Source organism: Protopterus annectens, chromosome 11.part0 (genome assembly GCF_019279795.1).
Source record: "Protopterus annectens isolate FY-2018-M chromosome 11.part0, PAN1.0, whole genome shotgun sequence".
Classification (NCBI taxonomy): domain Eukaryota; kingdom Metazoa; phylum Chordata; order Ceratodontiformes; family Protopteridae; genus Protopterus; species Protopterus annectens.
Genome location: NC_056745.1, coordinates 1,107,292,989 through 1,107,302,988, shown reverse-complemented (window position 1 = coordinate 1,107,302,988; position 10,000 = coordinate 1,107,292,989). Strand labels below are relative to the sequence as shown.

The window sequence follows — 10,000 nt, the reverse complement described above, 5'->3', positions numbered from 1 at the left end:
TACTTCACATTGGATATTGTGCTGTACTTTATAGCATAACACTCCGCTCTTTCACATTATCTTGGTAACACTTCATGTTTGGAGGGCTGAATTTTACACAAACTAGTGCAAAGGAGGAGAATAGGTGACTGCCTCAGATACACCTTCCTGCACATGCTGATAGGAGAGGGGATGTGAGCCATTCTGTAATGCTTCTGTTTGTAGTGTTTCCAGACTAGGGGAATGAGGGATGGAATGTTATGAGTACAACAGCTACAAGTGAAGGCTGCATGCTTATTGTATATTTGGGTTGCCTTTTATAGTAAGGTATATCGTACCTGTTAATCGTGAAGCACAAGAAATCTGGTCAAAGCCAAAAATAATGAGTTGGAGGTCAAAGATCCACAATCCCAGATGGATTTTAATTATTTCCCTTATAAATTGATTACGTTGATTGCATTTATAAGTCTGTTATGTAAAAAAATGCAGTTGTCAACTGTTTGCCAGAAAAACATCAATTTTATGAGGAACAGTATATGCCAAAACTATGAAGTTTAAGTCTGTGAAAAGCTGGATAGTTGAGAGGTAAATGGCATATTAATCTAGGTTAAGGATACAGCCCACCATCACGCATAGGACGGCTATGTCACTGCATGTTTTCTGTGTTTTATAATGAGCAGGGAGTGGCACTGTAAAATGTTATGTTGTGTTACATTTTCATTGCTCTGCACTGGTCTGTTGAGTAACTTTTGTGCTGTTTATGAGATGGTGCACTGTCTGGCAGTTGGAGAGTTCTCGTTTGTTACTAATTTAAGTGCATTCATATGGGTTTCAATTCATGTAGTGATTAAGTGACAGTAAGCTGGTTTAGTGTGAGTGCTTGGTGCAAATAACATGAAATCTGGTAAGGGAAGGGGGTCACTTGCCTTTATTTGAAGGATGTAATACGAGTAAGACTAGGGATGTTCTTCTCATATCCCATATTCTAGGTATCAGAAATAGTAAGGACAGAAGGTGGAAGATAGTAATAGCAATAGTTTGGATTAGTAGGGTATAGTGTGGAATGAGATCCTTTTATCATTGCAAAGGTATATTAGTTTGCATTAACACTTCATCAACATTTAATGTAATCGAGAAAGGACTGAATTCCCAGGTAAGAGAAAGTTTAACGTGCCTCTTGAAAACCACTTTGGAATTACTTAGGAAGAAGTGCTTTGGAGTAGGTCATATAAGAGAAATGAATTACTTAGTTAGTTGGAGGAATTATGTAGGAGGAGTTAGTAAAGAGGGTCAGAGTGGTGGGACATGCCTAGGGGCAGTGTGAGGAAGACATTTTTGTATGGATGGTGAATGGAGACTGATGGCTTCCACACTGTTACGTGGGAAATGAGTGGAATGCATGATCACACCCAAAGGCCGTTTCAACCTAGTTCTGAGAGGACAAGATGGAAACCAGCAGGAGAGGGTGTAACAGGAAATATGTAAAGTTGTTGTTGTTGTGTCTTTCGGCTTTTCCCGGTTAGGGGTCGCCACAGCAGAACTCCGGTCCGCTAATGATTGGCAATTGATTTTTATGTGCAGAGTTGCCAGCCCTGATACACAACCTTCAACGAAGGTACGCCCATTCACGCATGTCTCCCAGAAGACTCTCTAGCTGAGAATCAAACCGGACAGCATCTTACTGTGAGGGAATATGTAAAGTAAATGACCTAAATAAGAAGAAGAGGGTATTTGCAAAACTAATTTAGGAAAATATAAAGATAGTCTTTCTTAAAGAGTTTAAACTGAGGTAAGAAGGATGTAAAACTACAGAGGCAGGGTTACTCTTGGTTGGACGTCATTCTGACATGTGTTCAAGGATTGGAAAGAAGGGTGTGGCATGTAAAAACTGTATATTGTGAGAGTATATGTGGCTGGAAGGAGCATGTGGGAGGAAAAGGTGAATATTTGAGTTCATAGATTCATAGGTTGATAGGTTGGTACTAGGCTATCAGCCCTAGGGCCTATACAGGCTTAGGCATAACAATTTCCTGGCTATTTCTTCCCACAGTATTTACTTCCCTGGATGCCTGTCTTGCAGGGTGACTGACATGATCCCCAGGGTGAATTTGCTTTCTCCCATCCAATCATCAAGGTTCCTTTTGAAGAGAGACAAAGAGGCACTCTGCTTGACATGTATGAGCAGCCTATTCCAGAGTCTGAGGAGTCTCCGGGTCAGGAACCTATCCCTCCAGCATGTTTTGTTCATGCTGATGACAAGGTTTAGATCCCTGGAGCATACGTCTCTGAGGGATTGGGATTTCTTTAAGTGTAGCATGTCCAACAGCTCTGGGTTTGACATGGCCTTGTATGTTAAGCAGAGATCGCCTCTGAGTAGACAATATGCGACAGAGTACAGGTGGAGCTTTTTTAGATGGTCAGCATAGGGCATCTGCTTTAGGCCTGTGATTCTTTTAGTGAGGTATTTCTGCGGCCTTACATGGGTCAGATTGGAATAACACATGTTTTGACAGGATAAATGCAAATGGTTGAGTCTGCTGGACAGAATTGCAGAAGACGTATATAATATGTAGACAGGATTGAGGATGGAAGTGTGGAGATTGTGGAGAGGCATTTATTCATTCTGCAGTGATTGGAAGTAAAGGACAGAGAAGGGGGTGGAGGTGTAACACTTAAAAATGGAAAGGAAAAAATAAACGCCTCTGGTTGAAGAAGGTGGTCCAGCAGGTAATATCAGAAAGCATAACAAAAGAGGGGATGGTATTCATTGGGTGCTGTCTGGATTAGGAAGGCACTGTAGAGTTGTTGTTTGAGAGAGATATCAGGCTTCTGAAATAGGCAGATGGAGCAGAAAATAAGTGAGAGGGAAAGACTGGTTTGGGGATGGCAGGCAGAGATAGGCTTTGTGAATATCTTGAATGTCTGTCAACCTCTAGAGAACAGACCTAGACACAAATCCCCAATAAAAAGGGTAAGCTTCTCAGCTCTCCCTCAGTAGGAGAAACCATTCCTTCATTTCCAGTCTGAAAAGCTCCTTGTGCTATACTGAAAGGGTGTGTCAGACTTTCAATGCTAATTTTTTTTTGACAAATATCCGCAGTAAGTAATAGTGAATCATTAATTCATCAATAAAACGTTTTAAAGTATGAAGTAACAGGTTCAAATTATACAATGAGATTCTCATTTGATTTTTTTTTTACATGTATGCATTTGTTAAGTAGTAAGCCTACTGGATACAAGGGTCCCTTTTCAGGGATGTCTCGGGAGCAGTCTCTGGTCAAATGGTGGCTGACTTAGAGTCAGACAGTTGATATATGAAAGTGAAAGATATCAATTTCCATACTTTTGTCTACAGCTAGCAGCTTATTAATAACTCAGTGCCTTAATCCTCTGTTCTGTCAGACAATACACAGGACAGAATTTTAGTAGATGTGTGGAATGTGTGGACTTGTTAACAAGTGTTCCATATTTTGCTTATTTGTTCCACATTATGGGAAGTACTGTTCCACATTTTAGGGGATGGAAGGTTGAGAGCTATGAATAGGAGATATCTGGCTAAAATGAATGACCCCTGATTAACATAAATTGTGCATATTCTATATGAGGTATTAAGACTTACAAAAACAAAAAGTAGGACATGGTTCAGTTTTATTTGTATTTTATTATAGCACTAACATCTTATACCTAAATTTACAACAGCTGAAAATTTTCTGCTGCAAACATAACCTTTCCTGTACATCACAGAGCACAAAATAACAGCTGTGCACTCAGAATATATGAAAAATGTCATGACATATACTTTAAATGTGTTTATTTTGTTCAATTAGATGTGCTGGCATTTAAGTTAAAAATGTTTACTGTGGTTATTGTTATATGTTTTGCTAAATGGCTTTTTATTCAAAAATTCCTCTCCTACAGTTGTGTTTGTGTCTGTGTGTATGTGTGGGGGGGGGGGGGGGAGTTAGGAGGTTGCCTGAAGGCCGTAGCAGGATTCCAACAGTCTATGCTACACCCCTGTCTCTGAAATGCACTCTTTGAATAAGCTCAGAGAAAGGGGGGGTAAACAATATTGATATGCCACCTTGACAAGGACAGATGGATGGGATGATATTTAAGAGAAAAGGCAGAATGGTATTTCATGTCAAGGAGGTAGTGAGCCCCTTGGAATGCTTTCATGGACTGGTGGAGTGCATTAGAAGGGATTAAGAGAGATCTTCATACAGATGGAAGACAATTTACTTTCCACTTATTCTTTCTTTATTAACTGAATAGGTGGAATGGTCAAAATACCCTTTTCAGCTAAGACCTGAGCCACAGAAAAATACAATTTTAAAACTAGTATAAAACATATCACATTGTTCAGTCAGAAACAAATGCAGTTTGCATAAGCACAAAATATTAATTATGTAATGGAAGGGAATTGATATATAATGACAAACTGCAGCATTCATATAAGGTCTCCTTAAACCACAAGATTCTTTTATTGTGGTTAACTGTCAACAAATTCTATCTATGGCCATCAGAGATGCACATATAGTTCTATAGTTTTCTGCAAGTAAACTCTTTGCTTAAGAATCAGGGACAAAGGCAAAAAATAATGGGGATAAAGGACTGCAATTAGAGACAATTTTAAATGTTACATTAATTTAATTAAAACGTTAGAATAGATGTTTTACAACAGCAGACATTTTCTGAAGAAAAGGAAGTATGAAGCTAATGCCTGGCATTTCTTACAGACTAATTCTCAGTGACTTGCTAGGAAGTCACAATATTTAACAAAGAATAAGGCAAAAAAAAAAAATGAGACAAAGCATGGGACATTCTGCAAAATCAGAGAGAGTTGGTAAATGTAGATATGTCTCTGTATTAGTTAAAGAGATTACTTTAAACAGCGGTGGTAGGCAATTATGTAGTTAGTATAATTTATAAAAAAGCAGACTGTGGCCCAAAGGTCTAAAAACATTGAATGATCACTGAAGGGGTAATTTGTGCCTGGGACAATGGTTTTTGGAAGTGAGGTGCACAAGAAAAGAGATGACGTGGAGGCATAACTCTCAGCTGTCCAGATTTTCGCAAAATGTCCAAATTTTTGTCTCATATTTTTGGTCTGTTCCTCATAAAATGTATGGTTTTCTGGCAAATCACTGAGGACTGAATTTACTAAATAATGGCATACATTTCAGTTTTGGACTTCATATGCTTCAGAAAATGCATGCCAACACAAATCCTGTTATGCTGTTAATTTTCTAAGCTCATAAAAGCAATATTTAAAGTTGTCCCTATTTTTGGGCCTTTGCTCCCCCATTATTTTAGGTTTTGTCCAGATTGCTTACACTAAGAGGTTGAGATGTATAACTGGAGGAGAGTGAAACATTCTGAGGATAGTTTCCTCCTGGCTGGATATCTGTTATGAGATACTGCAGAATGTGTCTATTGTTTTAGTTTCATACCTTGAAGAAGAATTTGAACCTATGATGTTATTTTTCCTTCTGACTCTATAAACACCTGTTCTTTTATGGATTAAGTGCCTACTTTCTGGAAATTGCCACTTTGGATGCTGTAGATTTCTCAGCATGTCACATCAGAGGTGGATGATGTCACTGATGGACATGCCTGCATGTTCTGTTAGTGTGCTTTGATCAGCATTTACAGTAGTAAAGTTCTGGTGTTCTGTAGTAATACTAGGATGACTGCTGAATGAGAGAGAGAGATTTGTGTTGCTGATAAGACAGGAGTGTTGGTGAGCAACCTTGAAATCAGGTCTATCAAATAACTTTAAGTTATACAATTACTAAGCCTGAGGCAGGACTCTGGTGCTTTGGATGCTCACTTGATCACTGTGTTGGATAAGGGTCCAGTAGGACAGTGAGCTCATGGGAATGGTAGAAGGTTCATTGTCTCAGTGGGTTACCTTATGCTTTGAAGTTCCTTGTAACTCCCCAGGTGTCTATGTGGGGGGGGGGGGGGGGGGGCAAGTGGTTATAGCTGACAGCCATGAAGCATAGGAATGGAGTCTGGAGAAAACAGCATTAAAAACCAGATGCTACTTTTGGTCTTTTCAATTTCTGTAAGGAGCTGAGCCTCTTTTATTTGCCCTATTTGATGTTATATTTTATTACATTAATACTGTAATTCAGTATAGAATTTGTTTTTTCATGTCATAATAGGCTATTTTAAATAGATGCACCTGGTTGTAATTTGGAACTGGTAGCACCTGTAGTATGTAAATGCATCAATGTAACTCCTTTTAAAAGTGCTTGTTACATTAAGAAAATATTATATTTCATTATATAAGGCATCCAGGTACCAACTTTAAATGAACTTAATTCATATCATTTGGCATAAACTACATACAAACTAACAGAAACAGACAAAATCTATTCACGTCTGTTCATTTAGTATAATGATAAAGTAGTGTATGGCATCAAAATTATCATCTCCTTGTGCATACCCATTTTGATTAGAAATCAAGAGTGCACCTTTCACTAATTCTAGTTGAGAAAAACAGATGCACCCATGTCATCTGATGCTTGTACATTTTTAGGTATTTACTAATTTAAAACCCACATATTTTGTGTAGGAATTGGTTAGTCTGGTTCCAGACTCCTGCAGACATAAGTTGTGATTTTTTGAGTGAAGGTGAGCTGGATCATCATATGTGCAGTGGTGATTATGAAGTATATACAGCATCGGTTCAATCTGCAAACTCGTGGTGAAAAAATGTAACTGCTTAATACTGGGCATATCTTTTGAGCATTTATCTTTTTAATAAAGTATCACCATCATTAAATGTTGCAACTCTGCACATTTTCCATTGGAAGTTGTATTGGACAGTGCAGTGGTGCAGTGGTTAGCATTGTTGCCCGACAGCAAGAGGTTTTCCAGTTCGATTCTCAGCTGAGGTGCCTTCTGTGTGGAGTCTGTATGGTCCTCCCTGAGTTCGTGTGGGTTTCCTCTGGGTGCTCCGGTTTCCTCCCACATTCCAAAGACATGAGTCTGGAGTGTTTCTCCCCAGGCCTCCACTGAAACTAGGCTGTGTCTCAGTCGGACTTTCCCATTAAATAAATAAATAAATATTGTACTAATATGAATATGTATATTATATGAGCTTACTTATGTTTGGTCAACTCATCATAGAACAAGGTACATTTCATTGAGCGTAACTTGACAACATTAAAAATCCTACACCCATAAGAAATATAATGCAAGAAGAAGCTCTCTGCACTACCTTGTGTTGGGGGTTTGATTCCCCAGCCCCTCCTTATTATATATACCAACTCTGCATTCATGGTTACAGTGGGGAAAAATAAAAAAAACGCTGTGTTGTATCATTTTTTCTTAAGTTAAATCAATAGCATTTCAATGAACTGTGATAAAAATGAAATTGCACTTAAGCTGCTCACTGAATCTGCACTTTGGATTGTGGTCGTAAAGTGTTCAACTTTTGTTCACTTACCAGGTAAACAAAGAATAACTGTGATAAATAAACACACTAGCTGGAGTATAAGATAAGTTATCTTATGCTAATTAGATTCCCTGAATTTTAACTTGATGTCACTGATTTTAGGATCCTTTGTCTAAAAGTTTATTATCTTGAGGCTGACAGTTATAGCAAGGTATCACATAAACACGCACGCACACACACACACACACATACACACACATACACACACACACACACACACACACACACACACACACACACACACACACACACACACACACACACACACACACACACTCACAAAACACCAGATTGCACTCACTTAGGTATATCTAAACACTATGTTCAATCATAGCCTCACATCAGGCTTTGTGCCCACTGAATGGTGCACAGCAATAGTTATTCCACTCCACAAAGGGGGAATCACCATTGATCCTGGGAACTTATCTCTCTATTAGCCTGATGAGCCTGGTCTGCAAGGCCATGGAACGTATCATCATGGAATTCATAAACAAAGACATTGGTAACCTCCAAACTCTGGACCCCACCCAGTTCAGGTTTGTGAAAGGCAGATATTGCCTCCTGAACCTGGTTGACTTCTTTGAGGCAGTCACCAAAGCCATAGACAAGGGTAAGGTGGTTCACACAACCTATCTTGACCTCGCCAAGGCTTTCGACACCATCCCCCATTCTGGAATTATAGCTAAACTCACTAAACTAGGCATAAATCCCTATGTCACAAGATGGGTTGCCAACTGGCTCACTGACAGAACCCACACTGTAAATGTTGCAGACTCCAAATCTAACTTCAAACCAGTGACAAGTGGAGTACCACAGGGTTCAGTCCTGGGACCTCTCCTGTTTGGTATCTACTTCTCTGAAGTACAGGCTAACACAGAAGGCCTTTGGCTAACAAAGTTCGCAGATGACTGCAAACTAGGAGCCATTGTCAAGTCCCCAAATGATGCATACATCCTATAGAAGGGCCTCACTGAGACAGAGGCCTGGTGTCAGAGCCATGGCCTCAAGCTCAATGCCAAAAAGTGCATTGTTATCCCCTTTAGTAAAAACTTTGTACCCATGAACTACCACATAGGCAGCAGCCTTCTTAATACCGAATGTGTGATAAGAGACCTTGGGACCCAGGCGGACAGTAGTCTCTCCTTTGATAATAATATTGCCACAGTAGTCAGGAAATCTTTCTACATGGCACACCTCATCAAAAAAGGGTTCTCATCCAGGAAAAAAGAGGTAATTGTTCCCCTCTACTCAATACTCATTAGACCCATTATAGAGTACAACGCCCCTTTTGGAATGTTCCTCACAAGACATCTGCAGCAGCTAGAAAGGCCACAGAAGTACCTCACAAAGAGAATTACTGGCCTCAAACAGATGCCCTACACTGATCGTCGTAAAAAACTCCAGCTTTAGTCTGTAGCATATCGTCTAATCCGAGCTGATCTCTGCCCAACATATAAAGCTATGTCAAACCCAGAGCTTTTGGGCATGCTACAGCTAAAGAAATCCCAATCCCTCTGAGCTACACGCTCTAGGGACCTAAACCTTGTCACCACAATAAACAGGACTTGCTGGAGGGATAGATTCCTGTCCCGGAGACTTCCCATACTCTGAAACAGGCTACCCATCTACGTCAGGCAAAGTTTCTCATTAACACTCTTCATGAAAAGTCTTGATGAGTGGATGGGAAATAAGGAATACACCGCAGGGATCACTTATGTGGCTCTGCTCGACAGGGGCACAGCAAATTAACTTTCTTGGGGTGGCGTAAGCCAGGTAGCTTTGTTGGTTAGGCTTACTTAGGTATCTACCTATGAACCTATATAACATCAAACAAAGAAAATATAAATACAAACTGACAAATCTTTTTACATTATAAAAATACAGTAATTGAAAGAAACAACTGGTGTACAGTGAAGAATTTCACTTAGTTTCCCACATCTTTAAATATAAAAACTTTACATGTATTTTATACTGGGCAGCACACTGTAGCCTTTTGCTTAGAATATACAGTGCTGGTTAGCACTGACCAGTAAGTGTCAGAAAGTAAGCAATTTGAATGTGTGTGTGTGTGTGTGTGTGTGTGTGTGTGTGTGTGTGTGTGTGTGTGTGTGTGTATGTGTGTGGTGGGCAGTGGGTTGTGTTGCCCCTCAATGACAAGCTCTGGAAACCTGCTTATAACAAAACTATTTCATCTGCTGCTTTTCGAAATTGTCTTGATTTATGAGCTGGAACAAATGGAATTTCATTGTAGAAACTGCTGGTCACAGATTTCTTTCCCTTTTTTCTACCTAATGTACTGAGTGATGACCATTATTTTCCCAGCTGTGGTTTCTATCATATTACACCCTTTACAGAGATACAGTGGAGAATTTAAAGTAATAACCTGTGTACGTGGAGATTATAATTCACAGGTGATTAGTAAATAATAAACCTAGTTGTGAATTTTGTACTTAAAATTGCAGAGAAAAATGGTGTGTACTTACCAGGTAACCCTTTGCACACAGATATTAGCTACTGACAAAAATGATTAGTGCTTGTATTATAGAAATTACAGTA

At 39.3% G+C, this 10,000-nt stretch overlaps 1 protein-coding gene across 9 annotated transcripts in view; it reads left to right on the top strand.

The window, feature by feature from the left end:
* The window catches only part of CALD1 (caldesmon 1), a 1,713,117-nt gene that overhangs the window by 907,624 nt on the left and 795,493 nt on the right, over nucleotides 1–10,000 (top strand). The gene's annotated exons all lie outside the window — the stretch shown is intronic.